Raw genomic sequence first — 16819 nt, forward strand, 5'->3', positions numbered from 1 at the left:
TTAATCAATAAGTTCCTTTGTGTTTTTGTACCTCCATTTACACCACATAAGATACCACTTAGTTTGATATCATTAGCAAACTTGGATATTTGGCTCCACACCTTTGAAACCTTTTCTAAATGCAGTGAACAGCTGAACCCTCGAAGTATAACCTGGTCGGACACCACTAGTCACAGTCAATTATGGTGCCATTATGTTAAACAGAACTTGCACATAAACTTCCTTGGTCTTTTGTGCAGGTTTGACCATTTTCAAGTGAATTACATTGGTGTATGAGAAACTCTTGGCCAGACCATACTAAATTTCTAAATGGTGCATGGAATGTTATACATTTCTTTTTATAAAAAGCATTTCCTTCCATATGCATTTCAGATTGACAATTAAACGTTTTCATCCTGCTGTGGGGGTCTTTTAATTTTTAGTTTAAATTTGACACATCCATAACAATGTATTACTGCTATTATTGTCACCATTCTTCTTTTATTCATACATGTTGATGTGAAAATTCAGACTAACCGTTCTTGTGAAGCTTCATTTTGGTCTATATGAACAGAGAAAAAAAAATTTCTAGCTGGATCATACAAGTTCCTAAAGAAGGAAGACTCCAGAAATTTACACCAGAAATTTACAACAAAGGTTTAGTCAACCAGTTGATTTACTGTCAGACAGGCTGAGTTTTAAGAAAGACAATTGCATATCACTGCATGTGCAAGATTAGGGAACATAAGAAATAGGAGTAGGAGGAGGCCATCTGGAACTTCAAGCCGGCTCCAACATTCAGTAAAATCATGGATGATCTTTTTCTGGACTCACTTACCTGCCCTTTCACTTTAACCCTTAACTCCTTTATTGTTCAAAAAATTATCTTTGCTTTAAAAACATTCAATGAGGAAACCTCAACTACTTCATCGGGCATGCAATTCCATAGATTCACAACCCTCTAGGTGAAGAAGTTCCTCCTCAATTCAGTCCCAAATCTGCTCCCCCTAATTTTGAGGCTATGCCCTCTTGTGCTTGTTTAACCTGCCAGTGGAAACATCCTCTCTCCTTCTATCTTATCTATTCTTTTCCTAATTTTATATGTTTCTTTAGGATCACCCCTCATTCTTCTAAATTCCAATGAATATAATCCCAACCTACTCAGTCTCTCCTCGGTAGCCAACACCCTCAACTCAGGAATCAAACTAGTGAACATCCGCTGCATCCCCTCTTGTGCCAATATATCCTTTCTTAAATAAGGAGACCAAAACTGCAGGCAGTCCTCCAAGTGTGGCCTCAGCAGCACCCTGTACAGCTGCAACATTACGTCCCTGCTTTTAAAGTCAATCCTGTTAGCAATGAAGGACAAAATGCCATTGTCTTCTTAATTACCTGTTGTACTGACAGACCAACATTCTGTGGTTCATATACAAGGACACTGAGATCCCTCTGCACAGCAGCAAGCTGAAATTTTTTACCATTCAAATCATAGTTCTTTTTACTGTTACTCCTGCCAAAATGGATGACTTCACATTTATTAACATTGTACTCCACCAGCCAGATCTTTGTCCATTCACTCAAACTATTTATGTCCTTTTGCAAAGTTTCACAGTCCTCTGCACTTCGTTCTACCATGCTTCTTAGTGTGATCTGCAAACTTTGACACACTACACGTGGTCTCCAACTCCAAATCATCTACATAAATTGGGAATAATTGCAGTCCCCACACTAATCCCTGAGGCACACCACTAGTCACTGATCGCCAACCAAATAAGCACTGATTTATCGCCACTCTTTGCTTCCTGTTAGTCATCCAGTCCTCTATCCATGCTAATACATGCATCTTTTCTTCTGCAGCAGCCTTTTGTGCGGCACCTTGTCGAATGCCTTTTGGAAATTTAGATACACCACATTTATTGGGTCTCTGTTATCCACCATGCTTGTAATTTCTTCATAGAATTCCAGTAGACTAGTTAAGCATGACCTGCCTTTCAAGAACCCATGCTATGTCTGCCCAACAGGAAAATTTCTATCTGGATGTCGTTTGTTCTTCCTTGATAATAGATCCAAGCATTTTCACCAATACAAACGTTAAGCTAAGGGGTCTATAATTTCCATCTTTTATCTACCTTCTTTTTATTAATATACCTGCTTCAACCACTTCCAGTAGCAGTGCAAACAGTGGCGTCACATTTGCTGTTTTCCAATCTGCTGGAATTGCTCCAGAGTCCAGTGAATTTTGGAAAATTACAAGTGCGTTTGCTATTTCTCCCGCCATCTCTTTTAGTATTTTGGAATGCAGAAGACTTGTCTACTTTTAACACCATTAGGTTGCCAACACTACCTCTTTCATGATTGTTTTCAGGTCCTCACCTACCTTCAGCTCCTTGTCAATCTCTGGCATGTTATTCGTGTCCCCTACTGTGAAGACCAACGCAGTATAATATATTTTCTTCATAATACCTTCAAACCAAAAAGATAATACGTAAGAAAATGATTCAGAGCAGAACCATGAGTAAGTTGATAATGTTCAAGTAGCTTGAAGATATACTGAAACTTGGGATTAACACAAACATATTCTAATTCCTTATTTCTTTCCTCAATTTGTTAGACTTCCTTGATGAAGTGACCAGGAAGGTTGATGAGGGCAGGGTGGTAGACCTTCAGTCAAGATTACAATGGTGCTGGAAAAGCACAGCAGGTCAGGCAGCATCGAGGAGCAGGAAAATTGATGTTGTTGGCAAAAGCCCTTCATCAGGAATGAGGAATTCTTCCAGCACCACTCTAATCTTGAATCTAATCTCCAGCATCTGCAGTACGTCCATCTACACAAAGAGTGGTATGCATATGGAAGTGGTTGGAGCAGGTACATTAACAACATCTAAAAGGTATTTGATAAGGTTCCACATGGTAGGCTGCTCTGAGGGGTTAGATCGCATGGAATCCAAAGGGAGCTGGAAAATTGGATACACAATTGACTTGATGGTAGGAAGCAGAGGGTAATCATGGAAGGATACTTGTCGGACTGTTACTAATGGAATGTCTCAGAAGTCGGTGCCGGGCCCATTGCTGTTTGTTATCTATATCAATAATTTGGATGAGAATGCACAAGGCACGATTAGTAAATTTGCAGATGACACTAAAATAGGTAGTATTGTGGACAGCGAGGAAGGTTATCAGAATTGTAGCAGGACCTTGGTCAGCTGAGGAAGTGGGCCAAGAAATGGCAAATGGAGTTTAATATAGATAAGTGCGAGGTCTTGTATTTTGGAAATTCATACCAAGGCAGGAGTTTCATGGTGACTGGTAGGGCCTTCAGAGTGTAGCGGAACAGAGGGACACTGGAGTTCAAGTGCATGGTCCTCTGATAGTGGCATCACAGGTAGACTGAGCAGTGAAGAAGGCTTTTGACACACTGGCCTTCATCAGTCTGGGAATTGATATAGAGGTTTGAAAATTATATTGCAGTTGTACAGGACATTGGTGAAGCCGCACTCGGAGTACTGCATTCAGTTTTGGTCACCTTGCTACAAGAAGGATGTTATTGAACTGGAAAAAGTGCAGAAGAAATTTACAAGGATGTTTCAAGGACTCAACGATCTGTGTAATAGCAAGAGGTTGGACAAGCTAGGACTTTTTTTCTTTAGAGCGTAGGGGAGACTGAGGGGGCATCTTATTAAAGTTTATAATATTATGGGAGCATGGATGGGATGAATGCACTCAGTCTTTTTCCCAAAGTTGGAGAATCAAGGACTAGAAGGCATCAGTTTAAAGTTAGAGGGCAAAGAACAAAAGAGAACCCAAGGAGCAACTTTTTTTACACAAAGAGTGGTATGCATATGGAAGTGGTTGGAGCAGGTACATTAACAACATCTAAAAGGTATTTGGAAAAATACATGGATAGGAAAGGATTAGAAGGATTCAGGCCAAGTGAAAGGAAATGAGGTTCATGTGGAGGGACATTTTGGTTGGCATGAACCAGTTGGGCCAAAGGGTCTGTCTCTGTGCTGCAGGACTCTATAATCAATAACAAACAAGCATACATTGAATCCTAAAACCATACAACACAATTTTAGGTTGAATATTCTGCCCATTGGCAATGAATATCAAAACAATTTATCCACGGATTGATAAAAGGTAGTTTGAAAAATTATGTTAACATATTTCCTTGTTGCATTTTTCCAGTGGAAGAGTGGATTGACACTGCAGCTAGATCTTCAAAATCACAGTATACTTTTCACTGTATCACTTTTATCTCCCTTGACAGATATAGTTTCACATGCTTTGAAAATGTATGCACGGAGGTTTGATGAGGTAAACCAATAAATTTGCACAGCACAAGATCTCTCAAATGAATAAAAGATAAGGTAAAGTTCTTTTAATGGTTTACAAGCTCTTTGGTGACTGAAATAGGTGGAAAATTTCCAACATAACTGTAGGATCTACTATATGCGTTTGAAATGACAGATATTGCTTTGGTTTGACATCTAATCTGAAATCAAAATAATGGAATATGCAACAGACGAGACAAATCCCAGAAACTCTGGTTGAACTGTACTACGATAGGCTTGACATCCCGATCTGTCTTGGCACCCAAACTGGCTCCATTATATCAAAACCCGACTTCTCCCAAAACTACAAGTGGTCAGGATTGAAGAAGATAGCCTCAGATTCCCAGGAGCCATTGCTCACATTTTGTTTCATTGTCAAATAAATCTGACAGATATGACTGAATTTAAATTGAAGCTTATAGAGTACAGAGAGACCGAGATAGAGTGAACATGGAGAAAATGTTTCCAGGAGAGAATTGGACATTAGCATACAGCCTCAGAGTAAAGCATGACTCTTTAGAAGTGAGATGAGAAATTTATTCAGCCAGGGAGTAGGGAATCTGTGGAACTCATTGCCACAGAAAGCTGTAGAGGCCGAGTCAATGAGTGTATTTTAAGAAAGTGATAGATAGGTTCTTGATTAGTAACGAGATCAAAGGTTATGGTGAGATGGCAGGAAAATGGGGTTGAAAAACCTTTAAGCCATGATCAATAGGCTGAATGGCCTAATTCTGCTCCGATATCTTATCACAAAATTCAAACACAAGAGTATCTATTTCAGAAGTGGTCATTGATTTGCATGATGAGTTTACTTGGGGTCGCTATTCAACTACACACTGATGGACCACATCATGGAAGCTTTTGTATTTCCTGAAGAGCCCAAATAGTCATTGGGCCATAATCAATTACCTAATCCATAGATGCTTTCAGACATGCTGAGTTGCTCCAAGGGTTCCTGTTTTAACGTGAACATAATAAGTATATCATGCAAGCATTTCATCTTTTTAACAGCATCTTCTAGAACCAAAATTAGTTTTCAGTTCAACCATTCCCAAGTGGCAGCAATAAACGAGGTATCTCGCTGATGGCCACTTGGGTTGCAGATCGTCCTGTTTTGGGTCATTAGACATGATTTGTAGCTAGCTTCACCTTGTCTGACCTCATGTGTGGCTGTTTCTACCCATTTTCTGACACATCTTTCATTTGAAGGGGAGGGGAAAGTATATGGATAACATAGATATGTTATCATACTATGAAGCAGAACTTCATCCATACCTATTTCAGCCACCAAACTGCTGTTGGATACACCTTCACCATATCATTTACATGGGACAGGCTTCTGGCTACAATTAAGTTATGAATGACAGAGGAGGTTTCCTCTTAATTTATCTCAACTAATAAAGATTAAATAGCAACATCTGAAAGCTTCACCAGTGTTTAATCGTGTATATGCAAGGGAGATAGAATCGTCCCGTGCAAAAAGTGATCTTCCAGAGCTGTTCTAAAACATTGATTTTTATACACTTTTTAAATTTGGGAATTGAATTATTTTAATGCACCAATTACGTCGAATACACCTGATTCTCTTGATCTGAACATGGCCAAATTCCATCTTTGATGCTTGAATATTAATTTAACGAGATGGTACATATACACAGGAAAGGCTTGGGGGTGGGGAAGAGAAAGGGTAGGGTGAAAGAGGTAAACCCTACTGTTATGTTTTATTGATGACAAAAAGCTGCCGATGCTGAAAATCTGAAACAAAAACAGAAACGCTGGAAAAACTCAGAAGATCTGCTAGCATCTGTGAAAACAAACCAGAGTTAACATTTCAAGCCCAATGACTCTTAATCTGCCAGACCTGCTAAGCTCCTCCACCAATTTCCAGTTGTCTTCAGTGTTATTTTGATGGTACACCTAATCTTTCTTTACTGGAACACATCTGTTATGGCCCCAGTACAATTGCTTAATGTGTAGGATGGCACATCTGACCTTCTTAGCATTGGAAAGGGGCCATTTGCTCTGGGATTCGCATTGTTCAAGGGAGTGGGGGGGGTGCTGTTGTTGTTTCATTACCCTGTGAGATTCTTTCAGGCTTCTGGGATATGATCATTTGTTTTAATCCTTGCTCCTCTGTTTGTGCCCTGTTGCTCTATTAATATGTCTGACTCCATGCAACCTTACTGTCCTGGGTTAATTAATCTATTCTTTTCCAAAGCTACATTACTTGCTCCAAATATTATCCCACCAAAAATGTATTAAACTTTTATTTTAACTGATTTTTCTCCCTGCAAGTGAAGCATTGGTCTACTCAATTTTTCGACATGAAGTAGCTGAACAACATTCACTGCTTTATATTGAAGTGTAAGGCTTCTACCCGAAGTGTTTGGCCATTTATGAGAGTTACTTTCACTTTGGGAAGGAGCTCTCCCATGAAGGAAAAGAACTCCACTTCAGAAGTTCCCAAATATTCATGTTTCACGATTGGTTACAGTTCCAATACACCAATGTACATGAAATCATAAAAGTAAACTATGGACGTCTCTGAATCTCGGAGTATTTGAATCTGCAAATAATGTCTGTGCTTTTTCTTATCATCAGGTATGCAAGTTCCAATGCTAAGGCTTTGCAGCTGAGGAAGTTAGCCCTCAAGCAAGCCGGTTCCTTTTCTTCTACTGGATCAACAAGAGATAACTACTGGCATTTTGAGCTGGCCAAACACTTCGGGTAGAAGCCTTACACTTCAATATAAAGCAGTGAATATTGTTCAGCTCCTTCATATCAAAAAATTGAGTAGACCAATGCTTCACTCACAGGGAGAAAAATCAGTTAAAATAAATGTTTAATACATTTTTGGTGGGATAATATTTCCAAAGCAAGTAATGTAGCTTTGGAAAAGAATAGATGAATTAACCCAGGACAGTAAGGTTGCATGGAGTCAGACATACTAGTAGAACAGGGGCTGAGGAAGGAAATGCAGGTCCTTGGACTCCTCCATCGCCAGACCATAGCAACACGACAGTTGGAGGAAGAGCGCCTCATCTTCTGCCTAGGAACCCTCCAACCACAAGGGATGAACTCGGATTTCTCCAGTTTCCTCAGTTCCCCTCCCCCAACTTGTCTCAGTCAAACCTGTTCCTTGGATGCTGCCTGACCTGCTGCGCTTTTCCAGCAACACATTTTCAGCTCATACTAGTAGAACAACAGGGCACAAACAGAGGAGCAAGGATTAAAAAAAATGATCATATCCCAAAAGCCTGAAAGAATCTCACAGGGCAACCCCCCACTCCCTTGAATAAGCTTTATCTTGAGTGTCCTCCTCAAAACTGACCACCTAAATTCTTCAAAAATGAACCTGAGCTGATGCTTGTAAAAGGCAGAATTACACAGTGTGCACTGACATACTGGCTTCTTCTGGATCGCTAAGCTTCAGCTGCTTCATGGCAATTCCCGAATAAACACAAGATGAATATTTATGAAAGCACAAAAACAAAAGACCAGCTGGTTTATTAAGCCTATCCAAAATTGTCATGATGCTACTTAAGCACATCAACCTAACCACTCTCTCAATCTCCAAGGAAAAACACAAGAAATAAACAAAGTTAAACTACCAAATCCTTTCTGACTCCAGGAGACAATCATACAAGTTCCAGGAGACCACAAGGTCACACTTCTCCCATAACTATCCATATTCTCCACATAGCTAAAATGGTCAAATATAAGAACTCATCCAGTTTCCTGTTCTCTGCTTGTAGTGAATCTAGATTCACTTAAACTTATCAACAAGTGTGAAAACAATATAGAAAGAAACAAATCAGAATAAGACCATTTGGTCCCTCCAATCCTCTCTGCAATTCAATATTGTTTATGGCTGATTTGCTTCTGGTCTCAACTCGACATTCACACTTACCTTCAATAAATATTGACTGTTATTCTCTATTTGCCCTGCCTATCATACCATTTTTAAGAGGTCGGATTTTAATCTAGTAGCATATGGGTATTATTGTTTTTAAGAGTCTGGAAAAGAAAATTAAGATTAGTGAGAGTCATCTCTAGAACATCAACAGCTAGAGAGCAGGGACCCTGGAATATTAATGCAAGGTTGTTAGTACTGTGCAGGGTTTATGACCAGGAATATAAACATTATGGACCATTAGCTTGTTGTTGCTTTAGAATAGTCAAGGCTTGAGTTTAGTTTAGGAAGGCTCAAAAACTTCCCATTTCTGGCCCCCACAGTCATCTACCAATCACATTCCCAGTTACCTTCCCTCCTCTCCCCTTCCCATTTATCTCTCAGCCCCCTTGGGCCACCCCTCATTCCTATTGAAGAGCTTATGCTCGAAATGTCAACTCTCCTGCTTTTTGGATGCTGCCTGACCGGCTATGCTTTTCCAGCACCATACTCTTTGATTTTGCTAAAGTACCCTGGTGCCTGAACTGTTCTATATTCCATCTAGGAAAACATTTCTACTGTGCTTGTGACTTTAATTCCCCCACCCACTCACCAATGGCCTCCTCCACCGCCAAACTCTAGCCACACGATGCCTGGAGGAAGAATGCTTCATCTTTCACCTTGGGACCCTCCAACCACATGGGCTCAATGTGGATTTCACCAGTTTCCTTATTTCCCCTCCACCTACTTATCCCAGATCCAACCTTCCAACTGGGCACCACCCTCTTGAACTATCCTACCTCTCCATCCTCCTTCCCACTTATCTGCGCCGCCCTTTTTCTCTGGCCTATCACTTTCACCCCCACCTTCATCTACCCATCACATTCCCAGCTACCTTCCCTCCAGCCTATCCCCCTTCCATTTATGTCTCAGCCCCTTCAGCTACCCCCTCATTCCTGATGAAGAGCTTATGCTCGAAACATTGACTCTCCCACTGCTTGGATGCTGCCTGACCTGCTGTGCTTTTCCAGCACCACACTCTTCAAACTCTGATCTCCAGCATCTGCAGCCCTCACTTTCTCCTACTTTAGCAGAATACCAATTTGCGTAATTTCCAAACTAGGAATGTTTGTTTAGAAATCTGCAGTGGACTGAAATGTGAGGATATCTAATCTTTGTTTTCTGAGTATTCGTGGAAGACAACTTCACAGTTTGCAGGATAGAACTAATATGAATCAGCTCAGTTGAACTTAGATTTGAGTTTAAAATCACACACCAGGCTATAGTTCAACAGGTTTGTTTGGAAGCACAAACTTTTGAAATGCTGCTTCTTCATCAGGTGGTTGTGGAGCAGGACCAAAAGACACAGAATTTATAGCAAAACGTTAGGGTCATGCGGCTGAAATATATTAAACAAGGAAATATATTTCAGCCGCATGACACTGTAACCTCATGCTATAAATTCTGTGTCTTTTGGTCCTGCTCCACAACCACCTGATGAAGAAGCAGCATTTCAAAAGCTTGTGCTTCCAAATAAACCTGTTGAACTATAACCTGGTATTGTGCAATTTTTAATTTGGTCCACCCCAGTCCAACACTGGCTCCTCCAAATTAAAGATTTGAGATAGAGTAGTGCTTTCTCTGGATGTGAAATTGTAAATTGATGGCAAATAAAAGATTTTACTTTATGTGTGAAGCTTTTTCAAACTATACTTAGATAGCTTGGTTTGTTTTATTTTATTCTTCCTTTTATGTAATCAACAATTTCATTGTAAGAGAAAATCTGCAACCTGGTGTACTCATTTGTTTTATTTAACATGGTGGTCACTTACTGAAACAGGTAGCTAAATTTCATTTAGGGATCTGACTTGTCCAATATTAACACCAACTGGGATCATAACAATTGTGTGAAATTTACAAATCATTTCCTCAAAGATATTTAGAAAATTAAATTGAAGGACTCTATTCTTGTGCGGGTCTGTTTGTTCCCAGCATTTACCTCTATTTCCTTCTTGAATGAATATAGTTATGAGAAATAATAAATTTGATCTTTTATTTCAAAAATAAACTTTATTCATTCAAAATATCTATATATACACATCGCCATGAAAATAGTTTGGTTCTGTACAGTGGCATATTAAGAAACAAACAAACATTGGAGTTTGACTCTACCCAGTAAACAAACTGAAGCCATTTCTTATGTGTACAAGACTTTATTTACAAACATGAGGCACCAGAAGGACCCTCATTTCAGCACAAAGACCTCAGATCGTGGTCTTTCCCCACTGCGACTTGATGGCAGCTGCCCTAAGCTTTACTGCCTGCCTTAGCACACAGTCCTGGACCTTGAAATGTGCCAGCCTGCAACACTTGGTCAGGGTCAACACCCTGTTCTGGAAGACCAACAGGGTTCAGTAGACCAAAGAGCATCTGTCACTGCGTTGATAGTCCTTTAGGCTCAGACAATGTTTGTCACTGTGTGTATCCTGGGAAACAGACTGAGAAGCACAGAGTCCTGTATCACAGAGCTGTTCAGGGTGAACCTCAACAAAAAACACTGCATCATCTTCCAGACTTCCTTTGCAAAGGCACATTCCAGAAGATGTGTGGCAGTCTCAAGACCTCCACAGCCACTTTGAGGGAAGCGTGCAGTGGCACAGGCAGACTGAGCGTACGTGAAGGATCTCACAGGTAATGACTTGATGCGATGTCTTAATGCTTGTTGGAAAGTTCTGGTGATGAGGCATTCTGCCAATGACTTTGACAGTCTGCTCAGGCAACCATGTAACAAGATCCACTCTCTCCTTTTCTCCCCGGATCTCTTTTTTTAATTTCAAAATATACTTTATTCATAGAAATAAATCTTTGGTACCTGTACAATTGATCATGTCGTTCATATATATATACATTGCATGTCTTAACATTACAGAGAACAGATTGAATTAATCGAATTTACAGTTATCGTATTTACAGTTCTGTTTATTAACCATCCAGTCTCTTAGTATTTAGCTGAAGCTTCAACGGAACCCAACTGTAACGGGCGCCCTGTTATACGATAGCAAAGGAACCTTCTTTAACCCCCAGTTTATGGAGGTACCATTGTCCATTTGACTGTCCTGTCTCTGGAGTAGCTGTCTGCATCCTCAATGTGAGCACGAACTGCTGGACCCTCACTGGGCTGAGGTAGCTGTCCAGCTCCTCACTGGGATCATTTACCCGCTCTGGTGTCATTGGGCCAAGGCAAGGGTCCGCACCGTCCAGTTCTTTGTCTGACAGTGGGACTGTCAGAGGATCACAGCTCTCAGTTACCTGTAGCTGTGGGGCAGTGGGTATCCCCGGGTTCTCACTGGGTGGAGGGTGGACTTCGGGGGGCCCATTACTTTAGATTACATGATTAGCTTTTAGATTTAGATTACATTACAGTGTGGAAACAGCCCTTCGGCCCAACAAGTCCACACCGACCCGCCGAAGCACCGTGCCGCCCATTGTTTCCTGGTTGGGAGGAAATGCCCTCCTCTTCATCTACGGTGCTCTGTCTCTTCTTCTGGCGATGACCCTCCTTGCACCCATCTTCATCAGCCGAGCAGCTGGCTGTACCTCCCGCGTGCAGCTGTCTTTTCCCCCTTTGCTGGGAGACTTTGGGGGCCTGTCTTTTCCTGTTTTTAACAGGTATCCACTCCTCTGCCTTCTCGATTATCTCCTCCTTCATTGCTTCCATCTGTCCAGCTAGAGCTAGGATCAGCTGCTGTGTCTCTCCGCTGGCTGCCGCCTCCTCCGCTCCAGCCTGTTCGTCTTTCTGAGTGCCACCAGACTCCGTTTCCCTGCTGTCTGGGTGCGCCTTGCTGGTCTTTGGGGGTCCACGACTCACATTGCCACCTCCGACCATCTGTGAGTAAGTGGGGCCTCCCTCCTGTCTTGGGCAGGTCTTGTACATGTGGCCCGCCGCTCCGCACAGGTTGCAGATCTTTGCTTCCTGACAGTCCTTGGTCAGGTGACCCTCCTGTTTGCAGTTCCTGCAGATGGTCACCTTGCAATCTGCCGCCATGTGTCCCGACTTCTCGCAGGTTTGGCACACTTTTGGCTGCCCTGCATATATCAGGTAGCCTCTGCTCCCTCCAACTGCGAAGCTTGAGGGTGGGTGGAGGCTGCTCCTGTTGTCATCGACCCTCAGGGTTACCCTGACCTGCCGCTTACTGGTCCAGATCCCGCTCTCTGCATCTCTTGACATTTAAATGAGCATGCTACATTTTAATGAGAGAGAGTAACTGAGCATACATCATATTGGAAATAGGCCCATCTTCACAGCTGTAACAACAGTTTCAGTTGAAAGTAGCTGCTGGAAGATTTGCCTTGCTGCAAGGTAAACACGCATTAAAATTAACTTCAAAACTAAACTTCAATGAATTTTGGAACTCAGTGGAAGTGACTTTGAGCTATTTTCACTTAGATGCAAATTTTTATGGGGAAGAAAAGGAAAACAGCGGTAACGAGAAACCACACTACTTCCTGCTTGTTTCAGTCAATTTTGAGGTACATCCCAGTATCCTCGCTCATTTAAAAATTCTAAAATTAATTGATTAAAAACTATCTTTAAACATGTGAAATGGTGTAAACCTCAGCATACTACCTGTTGGTACAGCGTATGTTGCTTGTGTTTAAGCAGTTTGTAAAGCTTTTATAAAATTAACTAATAAATTAAAAACATATATGATTACACAGAAGAGTCATGCTGCCTGTAAATGTTCCAAAAGCACAAGGCCAATAGAGAAGCAAGCACAAGGTCTCATCCCTTGGTTTATGGTACTTCTTTAGTTAACCTATGGCATGAATAGAAATAGTACCAATAAGAGGTCAAGATTATAAATGTACAGTGGTACTTAGAAAGCAATTCCCCATGTGTTAAGGGAGGTATTAGAACTGCAAAGTCCAGTCATAAAGACTAATTGAATGCAAATGATAGTTTGGACAAGGCTGATGTGTTTTCAACCACTAAACTCTCTCTTGACGTATTCTTATCTTGTTTGGTTGATTACCAACTGAAGAATTTAAAACAAAATGCCACTTCCTTACTTTATTACAACACATGGTTCTTTTTTTTGTTCTTATACTTCCATTGTCTGATCCTCTTTGCAAAATTAAAGGTGGAGCAAGTGATCATCAACATTAATTTGCATTACTCCAGGATACTGGTGTATTTCTTTAAGTGGTTAATAACTGATATTAGGTCTACGATTCAGCCTCTCAACTATGCTCATTGTTTTTGGAGCTGTGCTTAGTTTATGCTCTGGTAACATTGAGATTTCACATTATGGAGAGGTGTGGCTTTAAATCCATCTCTATCATATTATAGCAAGTTTGCCATTAATGTTCTGAAGAAGAGTCAGTGAACCCCAAATATTAACTGTGTGTGTCTCTCTCTATAGATGCTGCCAGACCTGCTGCATTTTCCAACAATTTCTATTTTTGTTGCCAATAATCTATCTTGTTCTTCTCTGCTTTTATTATTCTTTCAAATGTTATCTTTCTTTTTTAGGTTTTGACTTCAGCTTTTCTTTTTAAGTATGAGACCATTAAATGAGAATTGATACAATTTCACTATAGGGAAGAGAATGGGTTTACAGTCCAGCTGATTGCAAGATAATGCTCCCCTAGTTTCAGACTGGATAGTTGTTCAACTGCATAATTTTTTCAAATTTAAAAGAACAAAAACAAACAAAATAGTTGAACAAACTGGTCTTGGAGACAATATGTATAACCAAACATTCAGGTCCCAAATGTAATACAGGGAAGAGACAGAAGACTGAACACAAATGTCACAGGACTGAATTATTAGGAACAATGAGATGAGTTTGGATATTTCAAAAGTATTGTATAGACATATATTAATAAATATTGCAGATGAGTGGAATTGAGACCAATCCTCCAAGTTAATTCAAAACATAAAGACAAGGCACAAATTCAAAGTTGTGACATCTAAAGTTATCAGAAAGTGATGTATCACACAAGTATTGAACAACAGTTCTGAGAAGATACAAGCGACTTGGAAAGATTGTAGATGGTTTTTGGATAAGTGACCCAAGTTCGGCTAAATGACTTATCTTATGACTTACATAAAGTAAAACAGTCACTTTATCCAAAATCAACTCCTTAACTTCAGACAATACTTCTTCATTATCATTATTACAAACCTTTTTTTTTGACATTGTTCAAATTTATATGGTGCAGTGGCAGTGGTCAATAAGGACTCCAAGACTTTTGCGCATCCCTGATTTGGTTTTCAAAGAAGCTAAACAATTTTATCATGATTTAAAATTTGATATATCAGACGTGGGGAACCACAACTGAAAGATGACGGCTACCGAGTATGTAACCTACTCGCCTCATCGAAAACAAAGCAAAATCAATGAAGAGTTGCATCTCAACTCTAAAGAATGGGATTTCAATCAAGAGATACTTGATTACATTATTTTCTTACAAATGAAATATTGTTATTTGTAAAATTGACTAAGCAGCGGCATTAATAGGTTTGTGATGCAAGAGGAAGGGAAATTCATAAATAGATGCTGAAATTTTACAAACTAACAACTTGCCAATTCAGTTGTTGAAGTTTATTATGCACAAAAACAAAGGAGAGTAGAATAAGGATTAAAAAGTGGACCAGGATCATGTCATCATTCTTTTTTCACAAAAAGTGATTGGTATTTCATGCTGACAGCTCGATGTTTGGGAGTGCTGAGAATGTATCAACATTTACTTCATATCTTGCCTTTTTATCTAATCAGAAACTTTGTTACACACAACCAAGCATCTGAAAACCTTGAAATTCATTGTTGATGGCAAACTGAAGAGAAAACTGTTGATAGAAAAAAAAAGAGAACATAGCAACTCAGGCATTCTACCCTCCCATTCCCACAATGATCATCTGCCCTACCTGTGACATACAGGTCAAGCACTTGACTCTTTTGCATCTGAGAACTAATTTCTGGTCTGAAAGTAAGTCATCCTGTAACTTGAGGAACTGCCTTAAGAGAAGGAAGAAATATTGTCTGGAACACCATGGGAAATGCACTACTCCTGAAGAGCCATGTGTGATTTTATACCCTTTTGAAAAGAGCCTTAGTTGAAAGTCTTTTTCAAAAGACAACACCTACAAAAACAGCACTCCCACAGAACTGCATCATGAGAGTCCTTGGGACTTGAGCACATAACCTTCTGACTAAGAATTGCTATCAAATAATTCTGAACAAATTTTAGTAAGCAATGTTACACATGCCTACCAACTGACACACAACTCATGAAACTAAAGGGCCCTTCTTGGGTAATGTGTTGCGTGGTGTTTTGTTTGTTGTTTTCCGTCTAGCATGTAAATTGACTGCTAAAGAAATTTTACTTGACAACCTTGTTCACTGAAAAGTCTCAATAAGTGGACTGTTCTTTTATGAAACAAGGCTTCTTAGTGTCCAGTTTGTATTTTTGAAATTTCAAATAGCTCCTCTCTAACAGACGTTTTAGCTCAAAGCCTGGTGCTGTCACAATCCTCCAATACAAAGCAAAATTTTGTATCATCTATGAATTCTTAAGAGTCATAGAGCACAGAATGGACCCTTCCATCCAACCAGTCTATGCCAAACATAATCCCAAACTAAACTAGTCCCACCTGCCTGCTTGGCCTATATCCCTCCAAAAATGTCTTATTCATGTACTTCTCTAAAATGTCTTTTAAACATTATAACTGTATCCACATCCACCATTTCCTCTGAAAGTTCATTCCATACACGAATCACTAAAAAAATTGCAGTCTTTTTAAAATCGTTCTCCTCTCACCTTAAAATTGTGTCCCCTAGTCTTGAAATCCCCCACCCAATGGAAAAGACACCTGCTATTTGCCTTATCCATGCCTTTCTTGACACATAGAAACCTATATAAGGCAACCTCTCAATCAACTACACTCCAGTGAAAATAGTCCCAGCCTATCCAGTCTCTCCTTATACCTCCATTCCCAGCAACATCCTAGTAAATCTCTTCCCAACGCTCTCCAGTTTAATAATATCTTTCCTATAACAGGGATACCAGGACTGCACAAAATACTCCAGAAGAGGCCTCAACATGTCATCCTAACTTCTCTACTCAAAGGTCTCAGCAATGAAGACAAGCATGCTAAATGCCTTTTTAACCAATCTAATGTGATGCAAACTTCAAAGAATTGTTTTATTGAGTAAAAATATATTATACAAATTTTAAATTGAATTGCATGTTCATTATTGATTATTTCTAGCCGATATTCCACGTTAATTACTCTTAACATGTGTAAGGCTGCTCATTAAATAAACTGTTTGACATATTTTCATCTTCAATAATAATGAATATTAATTTTGGCTGCTCATTCGACGAACTCCTGGAAATGTTTGCTTCTTTGATATGATACATCTATAAACTTTAAACTGCCCGCGACAGATTATGCAATTTTCTGTTCAGTTTATTAAAAATCTGTGATGTCACATAATACTACGGCACAAAAAGAGATCATTCAGCCCACTGTATCGGTGTTGGCACAATAAGAACGAGCTATTGGGCCATGTTCTGTCCCTGCAGGCCTGCAAGTATAGTACTGTACATT

The sequence above is a fragment of the Chiloscyllium plagiosum genome, chromosome 28, assembly GCF_004010195.1.
Source record: "Chiloscyllium plagiosum isolate BGI_BamShark_2017 chromosome 28, ASM401019v2, whole genome shotgun sequence".
NCBI classification, from domain to species: Eukaryota; Metazoa; Chordata; class Chondrichthyes; order Orectolobiformes; family Hemiscylliidae; genus Chiloscyllium; species Chiloscyllium plagiosum.